Raw genomic sequence first — 12,687 nt, forward strand, 5'->3', positions numbered from 1 at the left:
GGTAATGCAAGTGCATTTGTCATATAAGAACTCCGATGCTATACATTTCATAACAAACTTGTGATTTTAAACAGCTTTTGCATGTTTGGGATTTTGAAGAGTTGAGAAAATGTAACATTTTGTTTAAATTAAATTAAAAATTTAATTTAATTTAATTTAATTTAATTTAATTTATGCCTTTAGCAGACGCTTTTATCCGAAGCGACTTACAGTGCATTCAGGCTATCAATTTTTACCTATCATGACAAACAGTAATTTACTATAAAAAAAAAAATAATTTTTCCATCATTTCATATAGGAATAGTTGACCAAAAATGCTAACTCTCAGGTCACTCTATAGTGAATGGGTGCCGTCAGAATGAAAGTCTGATAAAAACATCACAATAATCCACAGCACTCCAGTCCATCAGTTAATGTCTTGAGAAAACTAAATCTGTGTGTTTGTCAGAAACAAAAACCAGCATTAAGATGTTTGTAAATAAAATCTAAGTCCATAATCCATTATAAAGCTTCCTCCAGTGAAACAGTGTTCTGGTGTGAATCAGGAGAGAGATCTGCACAGATCAAGAAGTGTTTAAACAGCTCTAAACAAATCTGTGTCTGGGTTTTGATGTGAGAGACAACAGAGTATGTTCATCTTTTCACTGGAGGAACGGGATTATGGATTGGTATTTTAGTTAAATGGATCTTAATTATGGATTTGTTTGTGTCTTCTCCAGATGTTAACTGATGGACTGGAGTGCTGTGGATTATTGTGATGTTTTTATCAGACTCTCATTCTGACGGCACCCATTCACTGCAGAGCATCCATTGATGACACACTGATGCAATGCTACATTTCTCCAAACCTGATGAAGAAACAAACTCATCCTAATGACCTGAGAGTGAGCACATTTTCAGCATGTTTTCAAGTTAGAGTAACTATTCCTGTAAGGATAAGGAAGGGGATTTGTTCACTCAGAGGCTTGCAGTTTCAGTTTTGACTCGTGGACAGACATGTGGACATGCATTGTGTCACGAAAACCTCCAGATCGCTCAACACTCTTCACCAGTTTGTTCCCTAGTGTTTCTAAAGACTACTGCTAATGCTGAAAAATGTATTTAATGAGCTTCCAGCAGCAACAGTAAATGGCAAATGAGTCTAATAATCTCCGATCCTTCATACGTCTTTATTAAGTGCTCTGATGCTATTGAGATGAAACTAAACAGGCCTCAGCATTTCAAGCCATGGGTCTGTTCATCTATAATGAAAGATAATTTATCCATATCATGCATTATGGGCAAAGTAAATTGCTCAATTAATTCTACGTCGGAGAAATAGTTTTGAGTGCGTGTAATTATGTTTCGTATTTGTGCCCATTAAAGTTCTACAGGTAGATTATCTGTCCAAACGATGGTGTTTTTATCGCAACAGCAGCTACTACACATGCATACTTACAAATACAATACATGTTGTGCTTTTCAACTAGTTTTGTTGATGGTTTTTCATAAATCACAGTGCCATTACATGTAATTATGCACTAGAAAACTTAACGATTAGGATTGAAATGGCTTGTGTTGTAAAGTACATGTTTGGTTCTCTATTATTATCATACTTGTATAGTATTCTTCCCAAACAAGTGTCTTACTGAGTTTATGTTGAACATAAAAATGTCTCGTCAGTACCTCAGACCAAAAAACAACACATTATAACAAATATCATGCATTTTTATCTCATAATCCTTAGAATAATTATTTATTATTATATTCTAACTATTTTTATTGCCATATGGTCAAAAATATTTACCCAATAAAAAATAAAATAAAATAAAAAATCCAGAAAAAAAATTACATCTTTTGCACAAACTTTAGTTTATTATAATGTATTCATATTTCATTATTTAATTCATTTTTATGTTTTTGTCTTGTTTTTATTTTAATTTTGGATAGAGTTTGAGTCATTTTATTTTAGTCATAGTTTTTATACATCATTTCAGTTTTAGTTGCACAAAATTAAAACTAAATACCAGGGCCGTGCACAGGGGGGTGGCCCGGTGGCCAGAGCCACTGCCCCTCTGCCCTCATCGACTGAGGTGCCCCTTTTCCCCACCGCTCCGCTCAAAGCATTCCGGTGATTCCGCGAATCCGCTCCAGGTTTTCCCGCTCGCTCCGCACTCCGCAGCATCACTCACAGTATGTGTCTGCGGCGCTTGTGAACACGACAGTTCACGAAAGCTGTCGCATTAACAGGTAGGCTATGCAAGACAGTGGCTGAATCTGCGAAATTAGTCGATCAGATCAGATCTAATACAAATAACTACATTTTCTGTTGTTGGCACACTTTGTAGACAAGACAACCAAAAAAAAAAAAAACAATGCCTTCACAAAAAAGAAGACAGAGACAGAGAGAGAATGAGTGCCCGTGCAATTTTGGAAACATTTAAGGATTTTGATGCTCATGTTGTGTTTCCAACACTTTTCAAGCTGCTGAAAATCTTTGGAACACTACCTGTCTCAACAGCCACTGTTGAACGCTCATTCTCGAAGTTGAAGCTGGTCAAAACAAAACTTCGTAATGCGTGTGGACAAGAACGACTCTCTGATCTTCTGCTTCTGGCCATTGAAAAAGACATCCCAATCATAAAAGATGAGGTTATTAAGATCTTTCAGGACATGGTACCAAATAGAAAGGTTTTGCTGTAAAAGGAAAAGGTAAATACCAAAATGCAAAACGGATGGTAAATAGTTTATTATCACCAATGTGTAATTATGAATCATAAAAAAATTTAGTTATCAAGATATTTCAGGACATAGTACCAAATAAAAAAGTGTTGCTGTAAATGGAACAAGTAAATATAAAAAAGTATCAGTAATCTGTAATTGTGATGTTCTATCAAAACTTCTACAATAAAGTCTGAAATGTATTTGAGCGTGTACTGTCTTCTTTTTGAATTGTACATTTTGTAATAACTGGATAATTTGTGTTAACAAGCAACCACCCCCTTAGTGCCCCTTTTTTTGGTTTAGGCCACTGCCCCTCAAAATGTCTGTGCACGGCCCTGCTAAATACGTTTTGTTTTTATTACATTTTATTTTATTTCAGTTGCAGTTTATTGTATTTCAAGTAACAAAAATGTTTTTAATGCTTTGGGTTTTGGTTAATTAAAATAACCCTGGCGTGTACACATGCTTACAAACAGGAAATTTAATAAACAAAAAATGAGAAATATAAGAAAATAAAATGCACACAAGAAGTACTAAAGCATGCCTCCCACAATAATGTAGTAGAAATACAGTATGTAGTCAAACAGCCATTTTCTGTCAACATTTTTAATCTAGGCAGGATTAGAAACTGAAATTGCTTTTTAATGAATGTTTCTTCTCATGAAGCATTGATTGAATGAGCAAAACCAAGTTTCAGCTTTCAAGTGTGTGGTTCTCGTGTAATTGCCGGCACTAGTGAGGCCCATGAGAACAAGATCTTGCAATACTTACTAAAGATGAATAGCACTGCCGTTTTCGGGGGGGGGGGGGGGGGGATTTTTTTGCACCTAAAAGCAATTTTTAACCAAATTTCTGTTGCAGAAATATGTCATTTTGAGCTCTCCCCATGGTTCGATTGGTAAAGGAAATATCACGCAAGAGCCTCTTCGGGTTTGCCATGCATAAACAAACAACTTTCTTAATATCCACTTTTGCCCATTTCAGATGTGTACAGCTCACATTTTAATTAAAGCTGTGCCTATAAAGAAAAATCATGAAGCAGATTTAAAGGAACAGAATGAAAACATTTGGAAAATGTGATCCCCCTCAGGTCATTTAAGTTTGTTTCTTCATCAGGTTTGGAGAAATGTAGCATTGCATCAGTGTCTCATCAATGGATGCTCTGCAGTGAATGGGTGCCGTCAGAATGAGAGTCTGATAAAAACATCACAATAATCCACAGCACTCCAGTCCATCTGTTAATGTTTTGAGAAAACAAATGCTGTGGGTTTGTGAGAAACTAATCCATCATTAAGATGCCCAACCCTAATTTAAAACTGTTGCTTCAGTCCAAAATATGAGTCCATAATCCATAATAACACTTCCTCCAGTGAAAAAGTGCATCTCCTGATGTCTCTCACATCAAAATCCAGCCACAGATTAGTTTAGTGCTGTTTAAACGCTGCTTGATCTGTGCAGATCTCTCTCCTGATTCAGACCAGAACACTTTTTCACGTGTTATTATGGATTATGGACTCATATTTTAGCCATTTTTAGCAATGGTTTTAAGTAAAAAAAAATGTCTTAATGATGGATTGTTTCTTACAAATACACACAATTTTGTCTTCTCCAGATGTTAACTGATGGACTGGAGTGCTGTGGATTATTGTGATGTTTTTATCAGCTGTTTGGACTCTCATTCTGACGGCACCCATTCACTGCAGAGCATCCATTTGCAAACAAATGACGTAATGCCAGATGTCTGTGAACCTCAGTGGGGAAAGTTTTTGCTTTTGCTTTGTTAAATCTTGAAAAACAGAGAATGCAACTTTGAAATAACTTATTGGGGGTGTCAAACACAAGTTAACACATGAGGTTATTTTCAGGATATAAAACAAACAGCGCGATAATATGTTTTCTCAATTGTGTTGATGAGGCTGTATGCATATTTATGAATTTTCAAAAGCAGTGCTCTTCATCTCACTCACACGTCTCCATAACAATACAACACTCTGTCCTATTTTCATCTCATCCAATTAAACCGATATCAAATTAAATGCAGTTTCTCAAACAGCTTCAGTTTGAAAGGAAGCTCGCAACTGAGTGTGTTTTACACTCACATCATTGAATGGGGGGAAAAATGAATCTCTATTTTAATGGTGAATATTACTGATAATGGTACCCAGAGTACTATGAGTAAATGAAGATGAAGGGCTGATGGGGATGAGAGGCTCTGCCCTAGATAGCTCAAAATCAGGACAATCAAAACACATCATGTGATCAAACTATTGAAACAGCTGCACGGTTTAATTATTACACAAGTCTTTAGAGCTTATCACAGGAGTCCGCATGGATTCGCATTATTATTATATGTGCTCTGCTCAAAAAAATAACAGAATAACAGAGCATTGCTAATTAATACCTTTATAACCAAACGGCTTCTGTGACTGATGCAGCCAACAGTTCCCAGGTTCCCAGAATGGTAGTTCATATTTTTACTTTAACCTATACTTAAACACACACACACACACGCACATACATATAGTGGCCAAAATATATTTTGAATATACTCTAAATATGTTGCAAACAGCGTTAAATGTCCACAAGTGATATAGGCAACAAATATATTTTTCTTCAGATGTGACATATGTGTATGTATCTTCTTGGATTTAAATGTATAGGGGGAAATATATTTTTAATTGCATTTAATATACACACAAAGAGAGAAAGAGGGAGAGAGAGAGAGAATGGCCAAGAAAAAATATGGGGAGAAAATATATTTAAACAATTTTTTACACAAACATTTTAGCTGTTTGAGAACAGAAACCATACACTAAAACAAACACCACTGGTTTCATCATCCCCCTCTTGTGTGCTCCTAAACTGGGATGAAAACAACGAGAGCAGTAGTTTGCAATCACGTAAAAAAAGTAAACACTGCCACCAAGTGGTAAAAAATGTGACAGCAGTGGGTCAGTCTTGTGGAAATATTTTTGTTGACCATTGTGTTATCTCAGAAAAAGATACAATTAAATAATTCATCTCACCTCCAGGCCAAAAAAAAAAGAGAAAAGTGTGAAGATCTGGACAAGCCAAAACAATACATATATACAACAATGCTTAACCCTAAAAGATGTTCGGGAGCAGGGGCGCGCCCCAAACAATCACCTGACTTCTAAAAAACTCCATATATATAAGGTCCACCTCGTTCTCTCGAACCCACCCTTCCCTCCCTTTTCTCATCCATTCAGCCAACCTTATCCCACATTATATTTCTATCAGGTTGTATCAGGGGGTCCTCATTGTCTGGCCTAAATATATGCTAGAGACGGTACCCCCACCCCGAGTCTCTCTGAGCTCTCTCTCTCTCTCTCTCTCTCTCTCTCATCAATTCAAGATGCCCTGATCAACCTGACCATCATCCCATTCCCTCGACCCCTTCATCCTCTTTCTACTCTTCCCCACTCTCTGTTCAATTAACAGCTTCATAGCTTGTTTGTGGCGTGGTCCTAGCTAGGGAAATGGTTGTAATTTCTTAATGCTTTGGAGCACAGAACTAAGGTTGATCTCCTTTTAAAAAGGACAGAAGTCAAGATTTTTTTGTAGCACATTTCATACACAATGGTAATTCAAAGTGCTTTACATAAAAGGCAGTAAAATAATCATTAAAATTATAATCACAACAATAAAACAAGAGATTTAAATACTTTTTAAACTTATTTAAAATGAATTGAAACAGTTTATAGAATAGAATAGAAAACGATTATATGTAGAATACAGTGCAATCAGTTCAGACATTGCACAGAGCTCATTCAGTAAATGCACAGCTAAACAGATGAGTTTTGAGTCTGGATTTAAATGTGACTAATGTTTTAGCACATCTGATCTCTTCTGGAAGCTGATTCCATCTGCGGGGGCCATTAATAGCATGATAGAAAGTTCTGGCACATCCAACTATTAATTTCATCAATGCATTGGCAGAGGGAGTCAATGGGGCTGTAGTCATTTGGAGATAAGGCTAGGCAAATCTGGGTATCATCAGCATAGCTGTGATAGGCAATTTGGTTCTTTCTCATTATTTGACTTAGTGGGAGCATATACAGGCTAAACAAGAGCGGTGTTAGAATCGAGCCTTGTGGGACTCCGCATGTCACGGACGTCCACTTAGACTTATGCTCTCCTAGACTCACATAAAAGCCTCTCCCTTCTCAGTATGTAGTAAGCACACTTATGAAAAAATATTTTGATGGTCAGAAGTGTGTCAAGATAGCAGGTTGATAATTTAAGGTACTGTGCTATCACTTTCCTTGAAAACAGACAGTAACTTATCTTTAAATTGGGGTTGAATCTGTCTGTCCTCTGCATAACTTGAGGATGTGCTAATCGTCTTCCAGATATTCCTGATCTTCTAAAAAAAATAAAAGGATGCAAACTCATTGCATTTGCTGTCTGAGAGCATTTCACTGGGAATCTGACTTGGGGGGGTTTGTTAGTCTCTTAACAGTATAAAGAGTGTGAGTGTTATTAAAGTTACTGTTCGAAGGTTTGAGAAGAATCTCTGTCTAGCTATGGCTAATTCCACATTGAAAGCATGAGAAGTATTATGTTTACAAAGACAATATCTAACACCCAAAACAAATCTGACAACATACACTGGTGAGGTAACTGGTTTAGGTTCCTTACAGTCAAAACACTGCTGCAAATACATGGAAACACTGTGCATTATGAGTTTTTAGCTTAATTCACTCTATTTTAAATAGTTTCACCACAGTTTGCAAATCAGTTTTCAACAGTTCTATTTAAAATTAGTTGAGAGCATCCAGTCTTTTCATTCCAGTGAATGTTCAGTTTATCATACTGTAACAAATATTTTTGTAATTGATTGTATTAGTCTATATCTAGTCAATGCAAAAAGAGCCAATGGGAGAAACAGATGAACACAAAACAGCAGAACAACATAAAGTTAAAGAGGGTAAACTTCATCATTCAGCTGAACTGTGCAGGCCTGTTCAGCTCTTACTTCGCTCATGTTAACTTGTCAGATCATATCAATTTTATGATCTATTTCATATGCGTCCGAAATTACAACAATGGTGGTTGCATGCACATTTATTGAATTGTTTGAACAATATTATTGCTAAGGACAATTTAGTAGTTGCAGGATATTGGTAGGGACATGTCACAGCATCTCTACTCAACTCTACACACTTGATTCTGTGTAGAAAGAAATGTCCATCTGCATCCTGGAGGTTTCAATTTTATTCGGCCAACAGAGGGAGCTCTCACATCTCACACATCTCAGATTAGCTTTATTGCTGTCCAATAAAATATACTGATGGTATAAGGCACGAAATGGCCTATTTTTAAATCTCCTGTCATTTATTTAGAAGATATTGTGAGGAGGAGGAGATGAGAGCAGAGGCGAGGACATCGCTGCCGTGTCTCATTGTTTTTTTGCAGACATGACCCATTTTAGGGAAAAAAGAAACACCTAGTCAACATTTCAGAAGTGCAGCCTCAAATGAGATACGACTTGTGTCAAAATAATATCCAAGTATGCAATATAAAAGTCTATTAGAAGCCTGGAATAGTGTTTTGTTGTTGTTGTTGCTCCTTTCTCTTTGTGTTTTTTTTAAGTCTGAACAGTGAATGTGTGCTTGAAGTCTTCAAAACACATAGCAATCATAGAAAGCATGGGAATATACGGGGATTTGTTGTGAAAATGAAGAGAAGATTCTAAGTGCCATCTGAAAATTTCTTCTAAAATTAGTATTAGTTTTCTCAGGCTCCTATGTTTATGTCCAGTTTTTCGACTTTAATGGAAATGACTGAACCTACACTCATAGGAGCCTGAGAAAATGCTTAATTTATAAGAACATTTCAAACAGCACTTAGAGGCTATTACATCTACTGTTTGTTAATCACGAACCGGAAAAGTCATGGAAACTTGTTGGTGTGGGAAGCCTTAAAAACACTGAAAAAAAAAAATGGGAATGGAAACGTAGAAATTGCTAGTAAATTAAGCAAATAATTTCAAAGAGACTGCAAGTACCAGTTTTGAAATAGATTAATATAGTCTGTAATAATGCATGTAATAATACAAGTGATTGTATTTCCAACAACTGTTCCCTCTCTCTCATAATTAATTAGACACATCGTCTAAGAAGCTACAGATCACCGACCTTTATTTCACCAATGTACACTTGGACAAACCAGCCTTGAGCACATTGTCACATCATTTTATGCTTTGAACAAAATACATCTTTCTTGATTGGCTTTGAGGATGATTGGAGTTGAATTTTCGGACCTAATGACCAACAATTATGACTCACCTCTCATTTTCAGTCATCTTCGGGTGTCTGCGGCAGCTGGAAAGCATTGTTCTCTGAAGTGTTAGAAATGTGAATGTGTGCAGTGTCACAGAAGACACACAGTCACTTCACTGAATGACTCGTTCATGCTGAACGCAAAACTGGCAAGAGCTGGCAGGAATCAACCGTTCAGATCCAATCAGCAACAACAGATGCTCTGCAGTGAATGGGTGCCGTCAGAATGAGAGCTGATAAAATCATCACAATAATCCACAACACTCCAGCCCATCAGTTAACATCTGAAAAGCTGCATATTTGTAAGAAGTAAATTCATCATCAAGACGTTTTTAACTTTAAACCGTTGCTTCCAGTTAAAATATCCATAATACATGATAACTTTTCCTCTAGTGAAAAAGTGGTCTGAATCAGGAGAGAAATCTGCACAGATCAAGCACTGTTTACAAACCAAAACTGCTTTAACTAATATGTGGCTGGATTTTAATGTGACAGACGACAGGAGATGGACATTTAAAGGAATAATTTACTTAAAAATGGAAATATGCTGAAAATGTACTTACCCTCTGGCCATTTTTGTTTGAGGGAGTTATTAGCAAGTAAACTAAATATCATGTTTGTGTAACACCTGAGAGTACTAATACTCCTAAATGGAAAAATGTTATTATAGCTACACATTTTTGCATTTGCAGGCATGGCCTTGTCATTATTTTCATTTTTCCCATAGCAAAGGACAAACCCTGAATACACGCATCTGCTGGCTTGCACAGTTTCATGTCCTTGGATGTAATCCATGCCTTTGCTGTTGTTGTTTCTCTGCTCTCAGTATTCAGGCCCGCTGCACTCCAGATTTGGAGATGCCCCTAATTGCTTTCTCATTGTGACTAAGAACAAGATGCTTTTCATGTGAGGAATGATGTGACTGTCAGATTCACTAGCATCAGGCTGTCATCCACCTCCACACTCAGAACAAGACATGAGTTTATTCTGGTGCAGGCCTGACCGCGGTGCTTTTGGTGACTTTGACAAATGTGCTGAAGGTTGTAAACAGATACTACAGCACTGCCAGTCTTTTCACCACTGAACTGTTTGGGTTCTATCTATCTATCTATCTATCTATCTATCTATCTATCTATCTATCTATCTATCTATCTATCTATCTATCTATAAATAACATATATAGGTCTAAATTGTATTTACATTTGCATTTATGCATTTGACAGGCAGTTGCATCCAAAATTATATTCTGCATCCATGCATGGTACCCTTTTTATTAGTTAAAATTGCATGTTCCTCAGCATATTTTAACACTTTGTAGCTGACTAAATGTAATTGTTTTCACAATGAACAGATTTAAGCTGATTCTAAATTATTTTAATCAATGCATTTTGACGCTATTATTATTTAACTGAAATCAAGTAGATGCAAATAATTAATAATAAACTATGGCATTTATTGATGTGATTTTTTTAAAGTGCATAAATCACACCTGTTTCATGTATGCATGACTGAAAAAAATGCATTGCAAGTTTATTAGTTTGTTCTGGTTAAAATGTGTCATCCAAATGCAATCCAAATTCAAAAATCTTAAATATGGGCTTAAATATTATGTTTTTTGATTGGATTATGTTCTGTTTTTGGGTTATTGTGCACTTAATTTTCTCTCAGTATCCAAATTGTTAACTGATTTTAGGATGTGGTGGCTGTTTTTTTTTTAAAAAAAAAAGAGTTTTATGTTTCAATAACAGCAAAAAAAGAAAAAGCACTGGGGTAAAAGCATGGCCATGTGACAGGGACTACAGGTGGAGCCCCACAGAGACAGTAATTGCTGTTGATGCTGCACAGATGTGAAGGACCGCAGATGGTTCAGCAGCACAAACGCCTGATACTCGGGGGACTGAAAATGAAAAATATATATATTTATTTATATACACTTGCACATTTATATAAAACAGCCTACACAAGTGTGAATTCTGGGCTTTCTCCGGTGAGATTCCCCAGTGAGATTTGCTCCCTAACAAATCTTAGAAGTCGACACCTGTAAAGATTTGCAAGCAAACACTGCCGTTTTCATGTTTGCACAAGAAATATCCCACACTATTATTAGCATGATTCTTCCTGAAAAAAAGAGCGTAATATAATATATTCTTTCACCCATAACAAACTGTTTTGCACTAAAAAGCAGTAAGATATACACCTGCCAATTTTGGGCCAGTTTGGGATTATAAATGATGCCAATAATTGACTTGGCTGATTGATAAAAGTGTTTTTTTTGTTTTTGTTGTTGTTTTCTTGTATCAATTCCACAGTCTCCAGACAGCCAATATTTTTAATGAATTTTGAGTACATATTGCCGAAATGTTCATTTGATTTTGACACTTTTGTGTACCACACATTTCCCATTATTTATTTTATTATGTATACATCACCATTCGCAGCTCTACTCTCTACATATCAGCATTAAATCCATTAATAAAAGATTTTATGCTCATGCACTCTGTCGACATCTTGTCAAATCAGAATCTCATGCATAAGGGAAATGGCATTTTTTTCTTATTATTATTATAAATTTTTTATCAGGTTGCCTGGAAACAAAGTCATGTTTACAATTTACAAAGCTGATACAACAAGCTCTTTTTGGGAAACAAGTTCACCAGTGACATTAATTCTTTGAAAGAGAGTTTTCTTTGAGTTACTAAGTCGCACGTAAACCTGTGCATTATGCTTTATTTAAAATTAAATCATTAGGATTTACACTCTACCGGTCAAACGTTTGGAATAATTACAATTTTCAATGTTTTTTAGTCTCTTAAGGCTGCATTTATTTAATCAAAAATACAGTAAATTATTAGAATTCAAAACAACTGTTTTCTACTGTAATATATTATAAAATGTAATTTATTCCTGTGATGTAAATCTGAAATTTCAGCATCATTACTCCAGTCGTCAGTGACATGATACTTCCTTTAACACACATTTACTCAGTTTTTTTAGGGATTTTCAGAACAACCATTTTTTGGAGACACCATTACTTTTTATTTTTCATTGCAGTCTATCATTGTGCTCTAATCTGTTTCAGATAAACCCTCCTCCGAAAAGCACATAAAACAAAATGAACTAGTGCTTCTAGATATCGCCACAAGCATTAAAAAATCCATATCAGTCAACCACTATGAAAAAGCCTCATTCCCTGAGACTCTAGTCTACATCTAGTTGAAATCATAACCCCACGCAGGGAAACGGCATATTTCATGCTGTGCACAGTGATATGAATGTGTGATATGAATATGAAGCAGTTTCTGTATTAGTTGCATCTGCTTAATATAATGGACAGAAAATATAAATGGCTCTTAATTACAGATGCATCAGAGAAGTGTTAATGTGTAGTTTTATTACATACGGAGCACACTATCACCATTTTACCCTTTTGCGCATGATTGAGTAAATGCTGCATCACTGCACAATGCATAACAAGAATTCAGTATAGCATTCATACAGCCTCGGGCCATCCAAGATTAATCTGAGTTAGTTTATTCATCAGATATGGAGAAATGTAGCATTGCATCAGTGTCTCATCAATGGATGCTCTGCAGTGAATGGGTGCCATCAGAATGAGAGTCTGATAAAAACATCACAATAATCCACAGCACTCCAGTTCATCAGTGAACATCTGGAGAAG

This window comes from Carassius auratus, chromosome 9, assembly GCF_003368295.1.
Source record: "Carassius auratus strain Wakin chromosome 9, ASM336829v1, whole genome shotgun sequence".
Lineage (NCBI taxonomy): Eukaryota > Metazoa > Chordata > Actinopteri > Cypriniformes > Cyprinidae > Carassius > Carassius auratus.